This window comes from Carcharodon carcharias, chromosome 31 (assembly GCF_017639515.1).
Source record: "Carcharodon carcharias isolate sCarCar2 chromosome 31, sCarCar2.pri, whole genome shotgun sequence".
Classification (NCBI taxonomy): domain Eukaryota; kingdom Metazoa; phylum Chordata; class Chondrichthyes; order Lamniformes; family Lamnidae; genus Carcharodon; species Carcharodon carcharias.
In genome coordinates, this window is record NC_054497.1 from 10,892,207 (window position 1) to 10,911,326 (window position 19,120).

The window sequence follows — 19,120 nt, forward strand, 5'->3', positions numbered from 1 at the left end:
TAGGACATTTAATCCCCTGCCAAGCTGCACATCAAAAGGGAAAACTGGTGTCCCCCAACTCTCTAGCTCTTACTTATGATTGCAGGCATCTGGTTGTGCACACCAGCTGCCATACCCCGGGATCATGACCCATCAGTCTTTTCACAACTAAGGGAGACGCCCATCAGCTTTGGCTGGGGTGGTGTGGGGACACCACCCCTTCTAGGTGCATGAAGACAGGGAAAGGTGGATGAGGCAGGGGGATCCTAACAAGTCTGTCGGACAATGACTCAAGAAGGCGGAGACCAGCAAGGTGTGTGACACGTCCGGCACACGGTCATGACGCTTAGGAAGGCAAGTGGCCAATCACTCGTGAAGAGTCGGGGACCTCGCACAGTATAAACCCCAGTTAATCCAGGGAAGTCATTGACATGCCATGGCAACAGGTCTCCTGGTAGGAGTGGCTACAGACAGGATAGGGGGGCATGATGTTTGGCGGTAAGAGTGCCCAACTGAGATGTAAGGAAGTTTGTACTGATTTAGCTCATTTTCAGCACAGCAGCAATTACAGAGCTAAAATTGGTTCTAACTTGCCTGAACTTGAGTTTCTACTCCTCATTGTTATTCTGTAGTAGTGTCTACCGGAAAGTGGGTGTTGGATGAAAGGGAGAAAGATTGACATTATTTTGCACCTTTCACAACCTCAGGAGTTTCCAAATCATTTTACAGCCAATGAAGTACTTTTGAAGGGCAGTCACTGTTGCAATATCGGGAACTCACAAGCCAATTTGCGCATGGCAAGCTCCCGCATACAGGAACGTAATATTGACCATAAATAATCTGTTCTTAGTGATGTTGGTTGAGCAACAAACATTATCTGAAACACTAGAACTAGGGGACACGGTTTAAAGATAAGAGGTCTCCCATTTAAGACGAAGACGAGGAGGAATTTCTTCTCTCAGAGGGACCTTAATCATTGGAATTCTCTTCCAAACACAGCAGTGGAGGCTGGATCATTGAATACATTCGAGGCTGAGTTAGACAGATTTTTGATCGACACGAGAGTCAAGGTTACTGGGGGGACAGGCAGGAAAGTAGAATTAAGGACACAATCAGAGCAGCCATGATTGTGTTGAATGGCTGAGTGGACTCGATGAGCTGAATGACCTACTCCTGCTCCTATTTCTTACGTTCTTCTGATAACTCTCATGCCTCTCTTTGAATTAGTGTGATGGGGTCTTTTATGTCCACCTGAGAGAGCAGACTGGGTTTTGGTTTAGTTCTCATTTGAGAAATACATTTGTGACAGTGCCTCTGCTCTCTCAGTCCTGGCATTGGGAGCGTCAGCCTGGATTTTGCACTCCAGTCTCCGGAGTGAGATTTAAACCCAGGACCTTCTGTCTCCGAGGCAAGAATGTTTCTCACTGAGCTGCAGCTGATATTATAAGCAAACAGAATTATGCTTGGCTGAGATGCCAATGAATGGTCTGCCAACACATGCATGAGGCATGGCCATTTGGGTAAAGTATCGAGGCTGCTGGCATCTGTGGAATTACATCCCAGCGAGATTCAGAGCCCTCGGATAACGAGGGGAGAAAATGTAAAAACTAGTATCGCCGGCTCAGTCCACTCCTGTCACTTTCCTTCACCTCTAGGAATGGTAAAGAAGTGAGGCCATTGCTTGCTGGATGATGATGAAGTGACAGAGGGAAGCCGTTCCCTCATTAAATGATAGTTTGGCAGTGAGTGCCCCCCCCCCCAATGATATAGAGACTGGTATTTCTATGGTACCTTTCATGACCTCAGCATGTCTCAAAATGCTTCCACAGCCAATTAAGTTCCGGTACAGTCTCTCCAAACCCTGGCAGCCTCAGGGCCGAGGCTGCGCCAGGTCGCGGATCTTGCTGGATTTTGGGTCGGACAGTTCAGGCCGTGGGCAGTTCGGGCTTAAGACGAGTTGGGTGGGGTCAAGGGTCACTTGGAGCGTGGGAAAAGACTGGCGAGCAAGCGGCGAAGTGGATAACTAGTCTGGTGCCAATGCAGTGCCTCGCCGAATTGTATAGGTCAAGGTATTTTTCTATTTTATTCAATTAAAATTGACGCATGGCATATTTTTTAAAAGTCTGGTTTTCTGATAGCCGGATCTGAGACAATGTACCTGTACTTGTACTTTTGAAGCATAGTCAGTGTTGTAAGGGACATGTAGCAGTCATTTTTGCACACAGTAAGCTCCTGCTAACAGCAGTGTGATAATGAGGGATATATATTAACCCAGTTACCAGGAAGAGCACCCCTAATCTTCTTGAAAATAACAGCATAGAACTTTTACAGCTGAAGAGGCAGACATGTCCTCAGTAATGCCTCACCCAAATAATGGCATCTCAGACAGTGCAGCATTCCCTCAGTACCGCAATCTGGATTTTGTGTTCAAGCCTCTGGAGTAACACTTGAACCCATCACCCTCTTGACTCAAGGGCAAGAGCGCTGTTGCACTAAACCACAACTGATACTGATAAAGCAAGCATGGTGGGTTCATGTAAAAAGTAAAAAGACTACTTTTTCTGCAAGATGGATGTCCTTTTTCAATATTTGAAAAGATTGGCACAGCTTTGAACACATATAAGGCCAAAAACAAATTTGCACTGCACTTTTATGTTAGCGTTTGCAAGCACTTTACTCTGTGTTGAAAGCCTTCTCAAGACCCCCTCCTGTACTATGGAACTGCAGCCAAGCAAGCCTGCTTCATGGAAGAATGTCAGGATGTGGCACTTAATGCTGAGCCTCCTGATGTATTGAGAAGATATGTACAGACCAGTGTAAGGAAATACCTTGTACTAATAGAGACACCCCTGGTTACACCCTAATCTCCAGGCAGATTTTGCCAACCCAGTGGGCACAATGGAAGGATATGAAGACTTCAGAGAGGCTGCATAAAAAATTGACTACAATAGTTCCAGGAATGAGGGAACTTAGTAACATATATAGATTGGAGAAGTTGGGGTTGATTTTCTTAGTGAAGGAAGAGTTGAGAGGAGAATTGGTACCAGGTATTCAAAATCATGAGTGGTCTAGATGTCAGATAAGGGAGAAACTATTCCCATTGGTGGAAGGGATGAGAATCAGAGGACGCTGGTTTAAGGGGAATGGCGAAAGAGCCAAAGTCAAAGTGAGGAAAAACATTTTTACACAGTGAGTGGATAGAATCTGGAATACACAGCCTGAGGGTGTGTTGGAGGCAGGTTCAATTGTGGCTTTCGAAAGGGAATAGGATAAGCACTTGAAGAGACAAAAAGGAAACTTCCAGGGTTACAGGGAAAGAGCTGGGGATTGGGACGAACTGAATTGTTCTTGAAGGGAACGGGCACAGACATGATGGACTGAATGGCCTCCTTCTGTGCTGTGAACATCCTATGATTCTATTCTCCGCTTCAGTAAGAGCAATGTTCATGAATGTCCTTTAGGGAAGGAAATCTGCCATCCTTACCTGGTCTGGCCTACATGTGACTCCAGACCCACAGCAATGTGGTTGACTCTCAGCTGCCCTCTGAAATGGCCTAGCTGGTCAATCAGTTCAAGGGCAAATAGGGATGGGCAACCAATGCTGGTCTTGCCAGCGAAGTCCACATCCCATGAAAGAATAAAGAAAAAAACTGTGATGAATTATAATAAAGTAGCATTTACAGGTAAACAGTATTTTAATTCTTTACTTTCAGTGCTCTGCTGTACATGATCATCACGGGCAATGACTAAAGGGAGCATTCAGGGACGCATTTCTAGAAAACAGTTTTAGCAACAGAGGGAACAATGATTGCAACACAATAAACTGACCAGGCCATCCACAAACAAGATTAAATATGGTCCATTAGTGGAAATAATACAATTGAAACCGCCAGGTGCTTTCACAGGAGGGTGACAGCGTCCTAACCAATCTGAGGATTGGAAAGGGAAGGGAGGAGAGAGAGGAGACAACATGACAGAACTGATCAGAACTGATTGTGCTACACTGTGTGTACTAGGCTGGACCTCCTAAATTAAATTGATGTTACAAGGAATCTGTGCGGCATAACAATTTGCAAGTGAAGTGCAAATATTAAAAAAAAAAGACTCTGTCCATGTTGGAACCCTGAAATTAAAAAAAAATGCTGCAAGTGCATGGGCAGGTCTGGCAACGCTAGAAAAGAGACCGGGCGGTCTAAAACTTGGAGCGGCGAAACCCTGTATTTTCCAACCACGACCCGTTAACTGTCAGTTCAGATCATCGAACGGTCCCGGCACAAAAGGAGGCCGTTCGGCCCTTCATGTTCACGCCAGCTCTCTGCGAGAGCAGCTCAGCTAATCCCAGCCCCTTGCCCCACAGCCCCTGCAAAAAAAAATTTCCCCCCCCCACCCACCCCTCTCTTCGGATGACAGGAGTTTTCATTGAATTTCCAAGGGTATTCCACTTGGGAAATAAAACCTCTTAATTGAATGGTCCCTGTCCAGAATTCTGAATTCAACAATTTATTTCTGAATGGGCCATTCAGGCTGGCTGCATGCAAAAGGATAGCAATGCTTATTTTTTTTTTTGAATGCCACCCCCAGCCCCCACCCTTCCTCACCCAATACTACTTTAAGCCCTCGATGCCTTGTGTGGAGGAGATTTATTTGGCACCATTGCAGGCTGCAGGAGTCTTGAGTTCGGATCTTCCCCCCAACCCCCAGGTTACTGCACCTGGCCCAGCCCTGAAATGACATTACCCACTTCGAGCATGACATCATCCCTATTTGGAGTCCCGCCTCCGCCCCAGCCTCATTGGCCAACACGCTCGCCCTCCGCCCACTGGCCGGCGCCGCTTGTCAGTCAGGCCGGTGGCCGCCCACCCTTTCGCCGGGACTCGGCAGCGCTGGCGGGCGATTGGTCGGCGCGCCTGTCCGTCAGGCTGATTGACGTCCGGGCGGGCTCCGCAGCTGATCCGACATGGGCTCCAACTTGGTTCCCTTTGGAGTCAAGGTGGGCGGGCATTGCAGGGACGGATTCTGGGAACACAGTGTCTCCCTTTTTTTTTCAATGGGAAGTAGTGGATGAGTGAGAGCTCTTTAATTTTGTTTTTTGGGGGGGGGAAAGGGGGGGGGGATTTAATTGCAATTGCTGGAAATCCCCCCTCCCCTTAAAGATTGCAGGGGTGGAATGCAGGTATAAAGTGGAAAAGAAAGGGGGGGGGGGGTGTAAAAAGCTGGGAGCAGGAGAGGGCGAGAAGCTGGAACCTTGGCTTGCAGATGTGAGTATGTCTCAAATGCATGCAATTGTGGGGATGGTTTGATGTGGGGACGCTTTTTCCAAAAGGATTTAATTCTGAATCACTTGCAAGCACCTTTGGTCTGGGAAAGGGAAATGGGAATGGGGGAGGAGTGCTGAGATTTCTATTATTGTGCCCCAATCTCACCATCCTTTCGTTTTTTTATTTTTTTTATATATATGTATGTATTCCATCCAAACGTGCGGAAAAGTATGACCACTTGCTGAAAGGTTGGGATCTCTTTTCGTGGATGTGTGGGTGGGGGTGGGGGTGGGGGGGATATGTGTGTGTGTGTGTGTGTGTGTGTGTGTGTCTGGAAGCCTGACCACCCATCCACCCACCTACCTACCCACCCAGCCTTTCTCTCCCCCCCCCCCCCCCAACCCACTCCACCATTCCCCTACCCCACTGACATTCTGCTGAGAGAGATGTTGCCGATCCTGATGTAGGATGAAGGGTGAATACCATGATTTGTGGGGCTGAAGGCGATGTGCCTGCCTCTTTTATATATATATATATATATGTGTGTGTGTGTATATTTGAAGGGGAGGGTGAGACGGTGCAAAATGCACTTTTGCATCTGGATCAAAGCCCCATCTGTAACCCACAGAACCAGATACAAATGTGTCCGTCTGCAAATGTATCTTTTGGAAATACGAATAGTTTCGTTTTGAAAATTGGAGGGTCTGTGTGTGTGTTGCAGGCGATCACACTATGTTGCAATGATTTAACACACACACACACACACACACACCCCTTATATTTTCAATTGGATCCCTGTCATGTCGAGATGGACCGGGTTTCAGACTCGGTGATCTGTGCACCAAAAAATCGAGTCCAAAAACCGATGCACGGTTTCAGTAATTGCGTAAGGAATGATTGGTAAGATCGAAGGGGGCGATTTATATATATATATTATATAGACATAATATGTTTCCCCTACCTTCTGCATTTAAATGTGCAGTCCTGTTAAAACGTGATGCTTTTTTAATACCTGCATCTGCTGCACCCCCCTTTGGTTGCTAACATCTCCTGTCAGTGATTTAAACCCATATATCACTGACTTGCTTCCATTACTGGTTGGTGACTCGGTCCCGACCATGCCCTTTTTAAAATGCAGTGTTTATAAATTTTTTTTAAAAAAAATCAGCAAATTCACTGCTACTTCAGAATGCACGGGATTCGAATTCATCTGGCTACCTCCAGCGAGTTTGTATCAATGATTATTGTTGCTTATCGTGATTTGTAGGCGAGCAATTCATTACCAGCAACTACATAGTCACACATGATTCCCTTCAATGCGCTGGGTTTATCATAACTATATTGTGCCCCACTGGTATTTGAACGGCTTCTCTGCAGTGATTAACTCGGAATATAATTGTGATGTGTTGGTCTGCAGACCATATGATGGATGCATTGGAGAAACAATCAGGAGTTCTGTAGATATATTTTATAAGGTGACTGGTGACAATGTTCAGCCTCCCTTCACTCGTGGAGGAGAACACTTTTTATAGTGTGGGTCTGGAGGCGAACCGATGCATAATGGGTCCATGTCTATGTATTTGTATATCACACAGCATTTGTATATCCGAGTGACACTCATATTTGCATTAAGTACACGGTAGTTAGCTGCTGTTTTATCTGTCATTCTTTTAAAAATGACAAATACGATTTTGAGGTGATTCGTTTTCCCAATGGTTAGTCAATTATTTTAGGAATTGAGTTTTTCTTTAAAGAGGAAAATCTTTTCCCAGGATGCTGATAGAGTGAGACTAAGAGGGCTGGGGAGGAGGCTCTTACAGAGCATAAGTGCCAGCATGGACTAGATGGGCCGAATGGCTTGTTTCTGTGCTCAATGTTCTGTGTAGTACTTCCCGGCGTCCTTCACTGGATGAGTAATATTGTCAAGCTTGCAGTCATCTTCATGGAAGCCGTCACCAATCAGCCTGACCTCTTGCTTACCTCTGAGAACTTCCCCCTTTCCCCCTTCCTCCCGATGGGATTGTGAAGCCCGCCCGTGCAGAGGCATGTCCAAATGGATTTGAACTTGAATTCCCAAGTCAGAAGCTCAGTACTTCAGTGCTGGAGCTAATGGTTTGCTCTTCTTTTGGCTCATTTAATGATTAATTCATTCACGTTGAATGAATAAATAAATGTTGTAGTCAGCAGTTTTTTTCTTTCAAGTGACACTGTGGTGAAAGTAGCTCTCTTTCTCTCTCTCTCTCTCTGTGTGTGACTCATAGTGAAGTAGAGGCAAGGGGATATAGTCATCTTGTCAGAGGCTGCAAGGTATAAGGGTGGCACATGGTATCTGCCTGTCCACTTGTGGTGGATTGTGCTCTCTAATCCGTCCAAAACTAAAATTCACACTGAGTGAGTTTTAGTTTGATTAAACCAGCCACCAAGGCATAATCCAGGCGAACAATGGTCAGTTTGTTCGGGGTGTTGTTAACCTGCCATTGCGCAGTGCCCTAATCGTTTTTGTCTACAGGAAGCTAAGATGCTCCTGAATTCAGTAAAACAAATTGTTTTTGGAATAAAATAATTTGTCAGCAGTTTACTACTGCCAGATCGATCTGGGAACAATCGACATTAACTTTAATAGTCAACAAAACAGATTTTGTTGGAAATGTACTGATGTAGTAAAGGGAGGGTGCCACATGACCCTGAGAGTGACTGTGTTGTCATCAGGATTTTGGGAAAGTGCAATGTTAAGAAACCACCAGACTTGCATTTATATAGTGCCTTTCACGACCACCAGGCCAAAATGCTTTACAGCCAATGAAATACTTTTGAAGTGTTGTATTGCAGGAAACCTGGCAACCAATTTGCACTCAGCAAGCCCGAACGAACAGCAATTTGTTAAAAACCAAATAACCTGTTTTTTTGTGTTGTTGGTTGATGGATGAACATTGGCCAAGACACTGGGGATAACGCCCCTTCTGTTCTTCGGAATAGAGCCGTGGGGTCTTTTATACCTACCTGAGCATCACCCCAGACTAACGCCTCATCCGAAAATTGGCACCTCCTTCAGGGCAGCACTCCAGTGTCAGCCAGGACTTTTGTGCTAAAGTCTTGTGGGACCTGAACCCAGAGCCTTGCGACTCTGAGTGAGCCACAGCTAACTCGCAAGGTATAATCTTTAATTTGTTCCCCACTGGGTCTTTAATAAAGCCCACCAACTGTTTGTATTTATTCAGTACCTTGAACATAGCGTAGCATCACAGGATCCTGGACAGTTTCCTACATTAGCACAGGCACCGCACTTCAAAAGTACTCAGTTGGCTGGGAAGCGCTTTGAGACATCCTAAGGCACTATAGAAATGCGAGTTCTTTCTCTAACCAAGACAAAGTGGCTGAAAATGTGGTCCACGAGGTGGATTTTAAACTGGCGTCTAAAGGTGAGGCTGTCGGGTGAGGGGCGGCCAAACAGTTTGCCATCACCATGGAAGTAAAGGGAATGGGAAATAAACAAAGGACCAGAATCTGGAAGAATCCAGAATGTAGGGCTGAAGTGGACTCCATGGAGTAATTTGATGTTGACGGGCAGAGGGACAGTGTGTCGGTGAGGTAGTGTGACCAGATGGTATTGTGGGATAAATTGTGACATTTTCACATAATTATCCTGGTTGAACTGTGAGAGAACACAGAGTGACACAGTTATTTATAGGTTTTGTCTTTCCAGACTTGCAGTTTGTGTTTGCGATGACCTGCACTTGGTGTTCTTGGCCTTGGCTACTCATTCTGAGGAAGAGAGGGCACCCTGTGCGCTCTCGCACCTCTTTGCATTGGTGAAGGGTGGGGCACAGCGTACAAACGTCCTTTTGGGGGGTGGTGATGGGAGTGGGGAAGGCTGCCCTGTATGGAAGGTGCTAAAAACAGCCAGGAGGAGTATGGCATGGAGAGTTTGAGAGAGAGAGGTGTTATGTGACACACACGACCCAATCCAGCCTCTGCTAAGTAGCAAAATAATTTGCCGTCTTTGAGAAGCGAACAAAAAGGTGCAGAGAGACAGTCTTCTGACAGTGGGTTGACATAAAATGCTTTGGAGCAAGTGCTGTTGAGCATGTGTAGAAGCGGCAGATCGGTATTTGGAGTGTTCATTGCTCGGATATAGACTGATATGGAGCTCTTGTCTCGCCCTGCGGTTGCTTCACACACCATCACACCAAGCAGCCTCTGGACAAATGAATGAGAAAGTGTGTCCTTACACGGCATTTGTTTCTATGTATTCTTCCCCCCACCACCTCTGCCGACATAGCATTCTCTGAAGCAGAGGCCCTGTCACTCGTCACTCATTACAAAAGCTGCCACAGGGAGATGGCCCTCTCACTGATTTATTTTCTCTGTTCCTTCCATCCTGGGCTGTTCCTGATATTTCCTAAGATTGTTTTAGGTATATTTATTAGTGAATATTTATGGTCTTAAGGGTTAAAGATGCCACATTTTGGGAATGGAACACTTTTCCATTATTTTTAACACTCTTGTTAGTACCTAGGTTTCATAGGTCAGATACAGCACGGGGTTACATACCGAGTAAAACTCCCTCTACACTGTCCCCATCAAACACTCCCAGGACAGGTACAGCACAGGGTTAGATACAGAGTAAAGCTCCCTCTACACTGTCCCCATCAAACACTCCCAGGACAGGTACACACAGGGTTAGATACAGAGTAAAGCTTCCTCTACACTGTCCCCATCAAACACTCCCAGGACAGGTACAGCACGGGGTTAGATACAGAGTAAATCTCCCTCTACACTGTCCCCATCAAACACTCCCAGGACAGGTACAGCATGGGGTTAGATACAGAGTAAATCTACCTCTACACTGTCCCCATCAAACACTCCCAGGGCAGGTACAGCACGGGGTTACATACCGAGTAAAACTCCCTCTACACTGTCCCCATCAAACACTCCCAGGACAGGTACAGCACGGGGTTAGATACAGAGTAAAGCTCCCTCTACACTGTCCCCATCAAACACTCCCAGGACAGGTACACACAGGGTTAGATACAGAGTAAAGCTTCCTCTACACTGTCCCCATCAAACACTCCCAGGACAGGTACAGCACGGGGTTAGATACAGAGTAAATCTCCCTCTACACTGTCCCCATCAAACACTCCCAGGACAGGTACAGCACAGGGTTAGATACAGAGTAAAGCTCCCTCTACACTGTGCTTATCAAACCCTCCCAGGACAGGTACAGCACGGGGTTAGATACAGAGTAAAGTTCCCTCTACACCGTCCCCATCAAACACTCCCAGGGCAGGTACAGCACGGGGTTAGTTACAGAGTAAAGCTCTCTGTACACTGTCCCCATCAAACACTTCCAGGACAGGTACAGCACGGGGTTAGATAGAGAGTAAACCTCCCTCTACACTGTCCCCATCAAACACTTCCAGGACAGGTACAGCACGGGGTTAGATAGAGAGTAAACCTCCCTCTACACTGTCCCCATCAAACACTCCCAGGACAGGTACAGCACGGGGTTACATACCGAGTAAAACTCCCTCTACACTGTCCCCATCAAACACTCCCAGGACAGGTACAGCACGGGGTTAGATACAGAGTAAAGCTCCCTCTACACTGTCCCCATCAAACACTCCCAGGGCAGGTACAGCACGGGGTTAGATACAGAGTAAAGCTCCCTCTACACTGTCCCCATCAAACACTCCCAGGGCAGGTACAGCACGGGGTTAGATACAGAGTAAAGCTCCCTCTACACTGTCTCCATCAAACACTCCCAGGACAGGTACAGCACGGGGTTAGATACAGAGTAAAGCCCCCTCTACACTGTCCCCATCAAACACTCCCAGGACAGGTACAGCACAGGGTTAGATACAGAGTAAAACTCCCTCTACACTGTCCCCATCAAACACTCCCAGGACAGGTACAGCACGGGGTTAGATACAGAGTAAAGCTCCCTCTACACTGTCCCCATCAAACACTCCCAGGACAGGTACAGCACAGGGCTAGATACAGAGTAAAACTCCCTCTACACTGTCCCCATCAAACACTCCCAGGACAGGTACAGCACGGGGTTAGATACAGAGTAAAGCTCCCTCTACACTGTCCCCATCAAACCCTCCCAGGGCAGGTACAGCACGGGGTTAGATACAGAGTAAAGCTCTCTGTACACTGTCCCCATCAAACACTCCCAGGACAGGTACAGCACGGGGTTAGATACAGAGTAAAGCTCCCTCTACACTGTCCCCATCAAACACTCCCAGGACAGGTACAGCACAGGGTTAGGTACAGAGTAAAACTCCCTCTACACTGTCCCCATCAAACCCTCCCAGGACAGGTACAGCACAGGGTTAGATACAGAGTAAAGTTCCCTCTACACTGTCCCCATCAAACACTCCCAGGACAGGTATTGTGTGGGCAGCATTGTCACTATTTGGCAATCCTCCAATATCAGGAGAGCACCAATCAGTTCAGTGAAGGTTGGTGCTTCATGGCCATCTGATAGCCCATGTGATGGAACAAAATATCTTCCCCTACCAAGATGTAATTACTCCATTTATTCTACTGCTGCCTTCTGCGTCCTATTTAGATGTTATACAAAAAAGACCTACATTTATATAGCACCTTTCACAACCAAAGGAGGCCTGAAAGTGCTTTACAGCCCGTTAAGTAGTTTTGTAGTGTAGTCACTGTTGTAAAGTCAGAAACAACAGCCAAAACGTGCACAGTAAACCCTCAAATGCCACAATACCATAATGATCAGATAGTGAAGGAATATATTTTGAGCAGGAGTCCGGGGATAACTCCCCTGCTCTTCATCAAAATAGTGTCCATAGGTCTTTATCCACCCAGCTGAGATGGCCAAATCTCTGGTCCAAAAGACAGCCCCCTGCAACGGTTAAGCACTCTCTCGGTGGTGCACTGGAGTGTCAGCCTTGATTCTTGTGTTGAGGTCCTGGGGTGGGACTTGAACCCACAGCCTAATGACTCAGCAGTGAGAGTGCCACCCACTGAGCTACGGCTGACACAATTTGCTTGTTAATCATCATTTATCACTTGCCATTTCAGTGGCACTTTTTCCTTATTCCAACTGAATGCATTGAGACATGACATGTGTGCAAGGGTCTGTAAAGTGATAAGAGCAAAAGACTTTTTCTCTCTGCTGTGAGTGAGTGAGTGGGAGGAGAGTCGATAAGATAGAACAGGGCAACTGTGAACTGCCCCAAGAGTAGACAACTGGATTGTACCGCAGTGAATGTCTAGGTGAGTATTGGCCAATTCCATGCTTTTTCTCCCTCCTTTCTACCACCCCAACCCCCTCCCCACCCTGCCCAAGATACCAGAAGTGTAAAGTGTTGGTGAGAGGACTATAGTGCTCAGGGTCACAGACTCAGGGTAAAGGGGGTTGATCATTTCGGACTGGAGTTGAGTGGAAATGACTTCACTCAGAGCATCGTGAACCTTTGGAATTCCGTACCCTGGAGGGTTGGGGATGCTCACTCGTTGAGAGTCTTCAAGACTGGGATAGACAGATCTTTGCTCTGTCAGGAGGTCAAGTGATATGGGAAATGGATGGGAAAGTGGAGTTGAGGTAGATCGTCAGCCATGTTCGTATTTATTGGCAGAGCTGCTTTGAAGGGTCGAATGGCCCTATCCCTCCTTTTTTTCTTCTGCCCTCAATGTGAAAAGGTTCACATGGTGACTGTGCTCTCTGAGGTCACACATGTAATCGACTAGAGAACGGGAGCAAGGAATCTTTGGGATGATTGCAGTTCAGTTCCGGAGCTTTTCCGTTGTTTAAGAACATGTTCATTTTTATTTTCACATCTCCTCAGACTTCCAGAAAATGCAAAATGAAGTTAAATTTCCCACCAAGTGGATCACGCAAAGGCCATGATTTTCCAATTTGGTGAGGTAAGAGTCCCATTGGCCTTTGGCGGGATTGGAAAATCCCAGCCAAAGTGACTAACTTGCTTCCAGATACATGGAGGTTAACTGGGAGAGAGAGTTCACCAGCGACCCTTCCACACCCATCGCCACTTCTTGTCTTGTGAACAAAGATTGTTGCAAGTTGAGAGTGGATAAAACATTTCTCCCAACTGATGCCAAGTTACATCCTGTACATAACCCCCCCCACCCCCCTGACTGCTTCCTCGCGTTGTCTCAAACTCACCCCTTTTTTTTGTGTTGGCATCCTCGATCAATTTGTCCCCTCTCTTTGTGATGGTACCTCTGCTCCCAACACTGTAGTTCCTGCAGACTCTCTGGCCACAGCCTTTTCACTATTGACCCAGTTGGTCAATGACCCTATCCCCTCTGCCGAGCCTGTTACCTTCCTTTGCTTTTGCCTCCACACCTGCAGACCTAATTTGGGGCTGATTTGCCTCTACCTGGCTGACACTTCAGTTAGAATTTTCGTTTAAAGAAATTGCTCTTTTGGTGGTCCCCTTACACATTCTGGTTTTAGATTGTGATCCCACCACCCCCCCCCCCCCCCCCCCCCCCCCCCCCCCCACCCCCCATCCAACCTCCACTTTTCTCATCCCATGAAGCGAATTTTTTGGAGTGACACAGGCTGCAAGCAAACATGCATGTAGCACCTAACCCGGTGTTACAGAATGAAGCAGTTGAGCAGAGAACAGACAGACATTGTCTTATGAGGGGGCAGCAGCAGTTTTTCAAGGTTGAATGGCTGGTAGATCTCGTATCAGAGTGTCTGTGTGTGTGCGCGTGTGTCTGTGTGTGTGTGCACATGTGTCTGTGTGTGTGTGCGCATGTGTCTGTGTGTGTGTGCGCGTGTGTCTGTGTGTGTGTGCGCGTGTGTCTGTGTGTGTGTGCGCGTGTGTCTGTGTGTGTGTGCGAGTGTGTCTGTGTGTGTGTGCGAGTGTGTCTGTGTGTGTGTGCATGTGTGTCTGTGTGTGTGTGCGCGTGTGTCTGTGTGTGTGTGCGCGTGTGTCTGTGTGTGTGTGTGCGTGTGCGCGTGTGTGTGTGTGTGTGCGCGTGTGTCTGTGTGTGTGTGCGCGTGTGTCTGTGTGTGTGTGCGCGTGTGTCTGTGTGTGTGTGCGCGTGTGTCTGTGTGTGTGTGCGCGTGTGTCTGTGTGTGTGTGCGCGTGTGTCTGTGTGTGCGCGTGTGTCTGTGTGTGTGCGCGCGTGTGTCTGTGTGTGTGCGCGCGTGTGTCTGTGTGTGTGCGCGCGTGTGTCTGTGTGTGTGTGCGCGTGTGTCTGTGTGTGTGTGCGCGTGTGTCTGTGTGTGTGTGCGCGTGTGTCTGTGTGTGTGTGCGCGTGTGTCTGTGTGTCTGTGCGCGTGTGTCTGTGTGTCTGTGCGCGTGTGTCTGTGTGTGTGTGCGCGTGTGTCTGTGTGTGTGTGCGCGTGTGTCTGTGTGTGTGCGCGTGTGTCTGTGTGTGTGCGCGTGTGTCTGTGTGTGTGCGCGTGTGTCTGTGTGTGTGCGCGTGTCTGTGTGTGTGCGCGCGTGTCTGTGTGTGTGCGCGCGTGTCTGTGTGTGTGCGCGTGTGTCTGTGTGTGTGCGCGTGTGTCTGTGTGTGTGCGCGTGTGTGTCTGTGTGTGTGCGCGTGTGTGTCTGTGTGTGTGCGCGCGTGTGTCTGTGTGTGTGCGCGTGTGTCTGTGTGTGTGCGCGCGTGTGTCTGTGTGTGTGCGCGCGTGTGTCTGTGTGTGTGCGCGCGTGTGTCTGTGTGTGTGTGCGCGCGTGTGTCTGTGTGTGTGTGCGCGCGTGTGTCTGTGTGTGTGTGCGCGCGTGTGTCTGTGTGTGTGTGCGCGCGTGTGTCTGTGTGTGTGTGCGCGCGTGTGTCTGTGTGTGTGTGCGCGCGTGTGTCTGTGTGTGTGTGCGCGCGTGTGTCTGTGTGTGTGTGCGCGCGTGTGTCTGTGTGTGTGTGCGCGCGTGTGTCTGTGTGTGTGTGCGCGCGTGTGTGCGCGCGCGTGTCTGTCTGCGCGCGCGCGCGTGTCTGTCTGCGCGCGCGCGCGTGTCTGTCTGCGCGCGCGCGCGTGTCTGTCTGCGCGCGCGCGCGTGTCTGTCTGCGCGCGCGCGCGTGTCTGTCTGCGCGCGCGCGTGTCTGCCTGCGCGCGCGCGTGTGTCTGCCTGCGCGCGCGCGCGTGTCTGCGTGCGCGCGCGCGTGTCTGCGTGCGCGCGCGCGCGCGTGTCTGCGTGCGCGTGCGCGCGCGTGTCTGCGTGTGTGTGTGCGCGCGCGTGTCTGTGTGTGTGTGCGCGCGCGTGTCTGTGTGTGTGTGCGCGCGCGTGTCTGTGTGTGTGCGCGCGCGTCTGTCTGTGTGTGTGCGTGTGTGAGTGTGCACGTGTGTGTGTGTGGGTCTCAACAGTGTATGCGATTTGTGGCATGTTATGTATGTGTGTGTGTGGTATGTTATGTGTGTGTATGATGCGTGAGACTTGCGGTTTGCATTGTGCTTTGGCAGTTGGCATTATGTACGCAGAGTGGGCTTTGAAAATACTGTACTAATGATCAGACAGCTACTTGTGGAGCTGCAGGACCTTGAGAGGGTGTTTCCAAAAGAAAGGAATGGGAGGCTTGTCTAGCGATCTGTTTCTCCCTCAGTGCATTGCCCTCTTGCAGACTGTGCTGGAGTATCTGCAGCCGCTTGCAGTTGGGCAGTGAAGTTAAAAACTCCGCAGAGCTGGACCTGCATCACGTATTTGTGACCCTGAATAAAGTGTGCGTGTTGCTCCTCTTACCTTGGTTCCCTTTAGACAGTGCCATATATTCGTTGGGAAATAAGAGTCTAAGTGGGATTGAGGAGCAGAAAGATCCAGGGCTGCGGATATACAAATCACCAGAGGAAGTGGTATGGGTTTGTTCGTTCATTTTCAAAATGGCCTTAGTGGGTCTGTTGGCAACGCCTTGCTTCTTGAAGCCTCCCTCAGCCCATATCCCATCTGCATTTCTTTCTGCTTTCACCCTCAATTCAATTTCCTTATTTCTTTCCACTGTCAACACCTCTTTGTCCTTTTGTCTGTGACATCTTTTGGTTATCTCCACCTATCACTGGCCCTCTATCCAGCTCTACCTGTCCCACCACCCCCCCCTTAAACCAGCTTAATCTTTTACCTCTTTTCTATTTTTACTTAGTTCTGTTGAAGGGTCATTCAGACTCGAAACGTTAACTGTGTCCCTCTCCACAGATGCTGCTGGACCTGCTGAGTTTTTCCAGGTATTTTTGGTTCTTGTTCCTTATTTCTTTCATGGGCTGTAGGTGTCGCTGGCGAGGCCAGCATTTGTTGCCCATCCCTAACTGCCCTCTAACCGAGTGGCCATTTCATGAGTCAACCACATTGCTGTGGATCTGGAGTCACGTGTAGGCCAGACCAGGAAAGGACGGCAGATTTCCTTCCCTAAAGGGCATTGGTGAACCCAGATGGGTTTTTTTTTTAATGACAATTGATAGATTTATGGTCGCCATTACAGGGGTTAGCTTTTCAATTCCAGATTTATTAATTAATTGAATTTAAATCACACCACCTGCAGTAGTGGGATTTGAACACGTGAACCCAGAACATCACCCTGGGCCTCTGGATCACTAGTCCAGGGCAGCAGACACATGGGGAACACCACCACCTGGAAGTCCCCCTCCGAGCCACTCCCCATCCTGACTTGGAAATATATCGCCGTTCCTTCACTGTTGCTGGGTCAAAATCCTGGAACTCCCTGCCTAACAGCACTGTGGGTGTACCTACACCACATGGACTGCAGCGGTTCAAGAAGGCAGCTCACCACCACCTTCTCAAGGGCAACTAGGGATGGGCAATAAATACTGGCCTAGCCAGCGAAGCCCACATCCTATGAATGAATTAAAAATAAAATCCAGAGCCATTACCACTACGCTAATGTCTAACATATTGCCAGGCCAAGGTTATTGACTCTTTGTTTCCAATGTCCGTACTTGGCTATCTTTTTCGCTGTACCTGTAATTAGCAACCCTCTTAGTTCCTGAACTTTTCATTCTATGTCATAAGATGTGCAAACAAAGCTCTTGAAAAGCGGAGAACCTTACATAGAGCCTTAGATAGATCACACTTGGGGTACTGTGTTCATTTCTGGTGGCCTTGTTATAATAAGGATATAGAGCCACTGGAGAAAGTATTAAAAAGATTTACAAGGTTGATACTGAGATTATAGCCAATGAGAGAGACTAAACAGCCCAGGGCTGAGGGTGGCCTGAAGGTTATAAAGGGTGAAAAGATAGAGAACGTGTTTCCACTTGTGGAGGAGATTAAAACCAGGGGCCATAGATATAAGATAGTCACCAAGAAGTCAGGTAAGGAATTCAGGAGAAAATTCTTTACCCAGAGAGTGGGGAAAATATGAAGCCAGTGGTTTAGGTGGAGAATAGGTAGCTGAATAAACACATGTTTGAGAAAGGAGTAGAAGGATACGCTGAGATGCTGTGGGGTGGGAAGAGGCTTGTGTGGAGCATAAACAGACGCAGTTGTATTAAATATAGGGGACTTGATGGCGTTGTGGTAATGTGACTGAGTTAGTAACCCAGAGGCCCAGGCTAGTCCTTTGGAGATCTGGGTTCAGATCCCAGTTGGTGGTTTTATTTTACAACAATTGGCGATGGTTTTGCGGTCATCCAGATTTTTACTGAATTCAAATTTTATCATCTGCCTTGGTGGGATTCAAACCCAGGTCCCCGGAGCATGACCCTGCCTGGGTCGCTGGGATACTGGTCCAGTGACAATACCACTGCCACCACCTCCCCTGTTGTAAAAACCCATCTGGTTCACTGACGTCCTTTAGGGAAGGAAATCTGCCACCCTCACCCGGTCTGGCCTACACGTGACTCCAGACCCACAGCGATGTGGTTGACTCTTAACTGCCCCTCTGCAAGCCACTCAGCTCAAGGGCAACTAGGGATGGGCAACAAACGCTGGCCTTGCCAGTGACGCCCACGCCTCACGAAAGAATAAAGAAAATCAGAAGTAAACGATCAGTTTCCCTACTGCAACTTCGGTCAGGCACCGAACGAGGCCGCTCAGCCCGTCGAATCCATGCTGACCCTCTGCAGAGTAACCCGGTCAGTCCCATGCCTCTGCTCTCTCCTGCAGCCCTGCAAGTCTATTTCCTTCAAATTCCTGTCCAGTTTCGTTTCGAAGCCGTTGATCGTCTCCGCCTTCACCACCCTCACTAGCAGCGAGTCACTGCCGCTTACCACCTTTTTTGTTTATAAATAACAAGTTCTCCCCTTGTCCAAAACCTTAAAACCTGTGCCCTCCCCTGCTCCCGGTCCTCATACCATCAGCTAATATACGCCTCTTCGTTGTGAGCGGAGAGGTATCAGTACCACAGCTAGTTTAGGGGGTTGAGCGGTTGTGGCCTATTGTGCCCCAGACTCCATTACCAGGAGCCCCGGGGTTACCTGGTGTGGCAGGGTTGCCTGAATGGGCCTGAAATTCCCTCGGCGCTAAAGCCGAGCCTCCTGAATGCTCGCCTGGTGGATCCCGCTCCCGGTTTAGCTTGGATGGGGACGGGGGGGGTGGGGGGGGTGGGGTGGGTGGTGGGGGTGCCGGTGGGGGGGGCGGACAGTAATACCGGAGCCGGGTGTCGGCTAGTCCGGGTAAAGGCGCTACTGAACACTGACGGGGAAACAGGCACTAAAATGGCCGATTTCCTTTATTCTCTCCCAGGATGGTGGGTGTCGCTGGCTAGGCCAGCATTTGTTACCCACCCCGTGTTGCCCCTTGTGAAGGTGCTGACCAGCCTCCTTCCCGAACTGCTGCAGATGCGACGATTATTTCAGCTGAGCATCTATAAACGCTTCCCGTTATGCAAAGTGCGTGACGATAAAATAAATGTGTCGAGAGTCAGCAGCTGGTACATTGTTAAACCTTTCCCAGAGAACAGGAGCTCGAGCTGAGGGTTTTTTTTAA

The 19,120-nt window shown here is 48.6% G+C and overlaps 1 protein-coding gene across 10 annotated transcripts in view; it reads left to right on the forward strand.

The window, feature by feature from the left end:
* Positions 1-5,119: 5,119 nt before the first annotated feature.
* The window catches only part of ppfia3 (PTPRF interacting protein alpha 3), a 241,101-nt gene continuing 227,100 nt past the window's right edge, over positions 5,120-19,120 (forward strand). For 8 of the 10 annotated variants that reach the window (XM_041178004.1, XM_041177994.1, XM_041178001.1 and 5 more), the window contains exon 1: positions 5,120-5,237. The gene's annotated coding sequence lies outside the window, so the exon portion shown is untranslated. Of the gene's footprint in view, positions 5,238-6,036; positions 6,138-13,057; positions 13,137-19,120 lie in introns of those variants that run through there. The other 2 variants (XM_041177997.1, XM_041177995.1) reach the window with 2 other exon arrangements.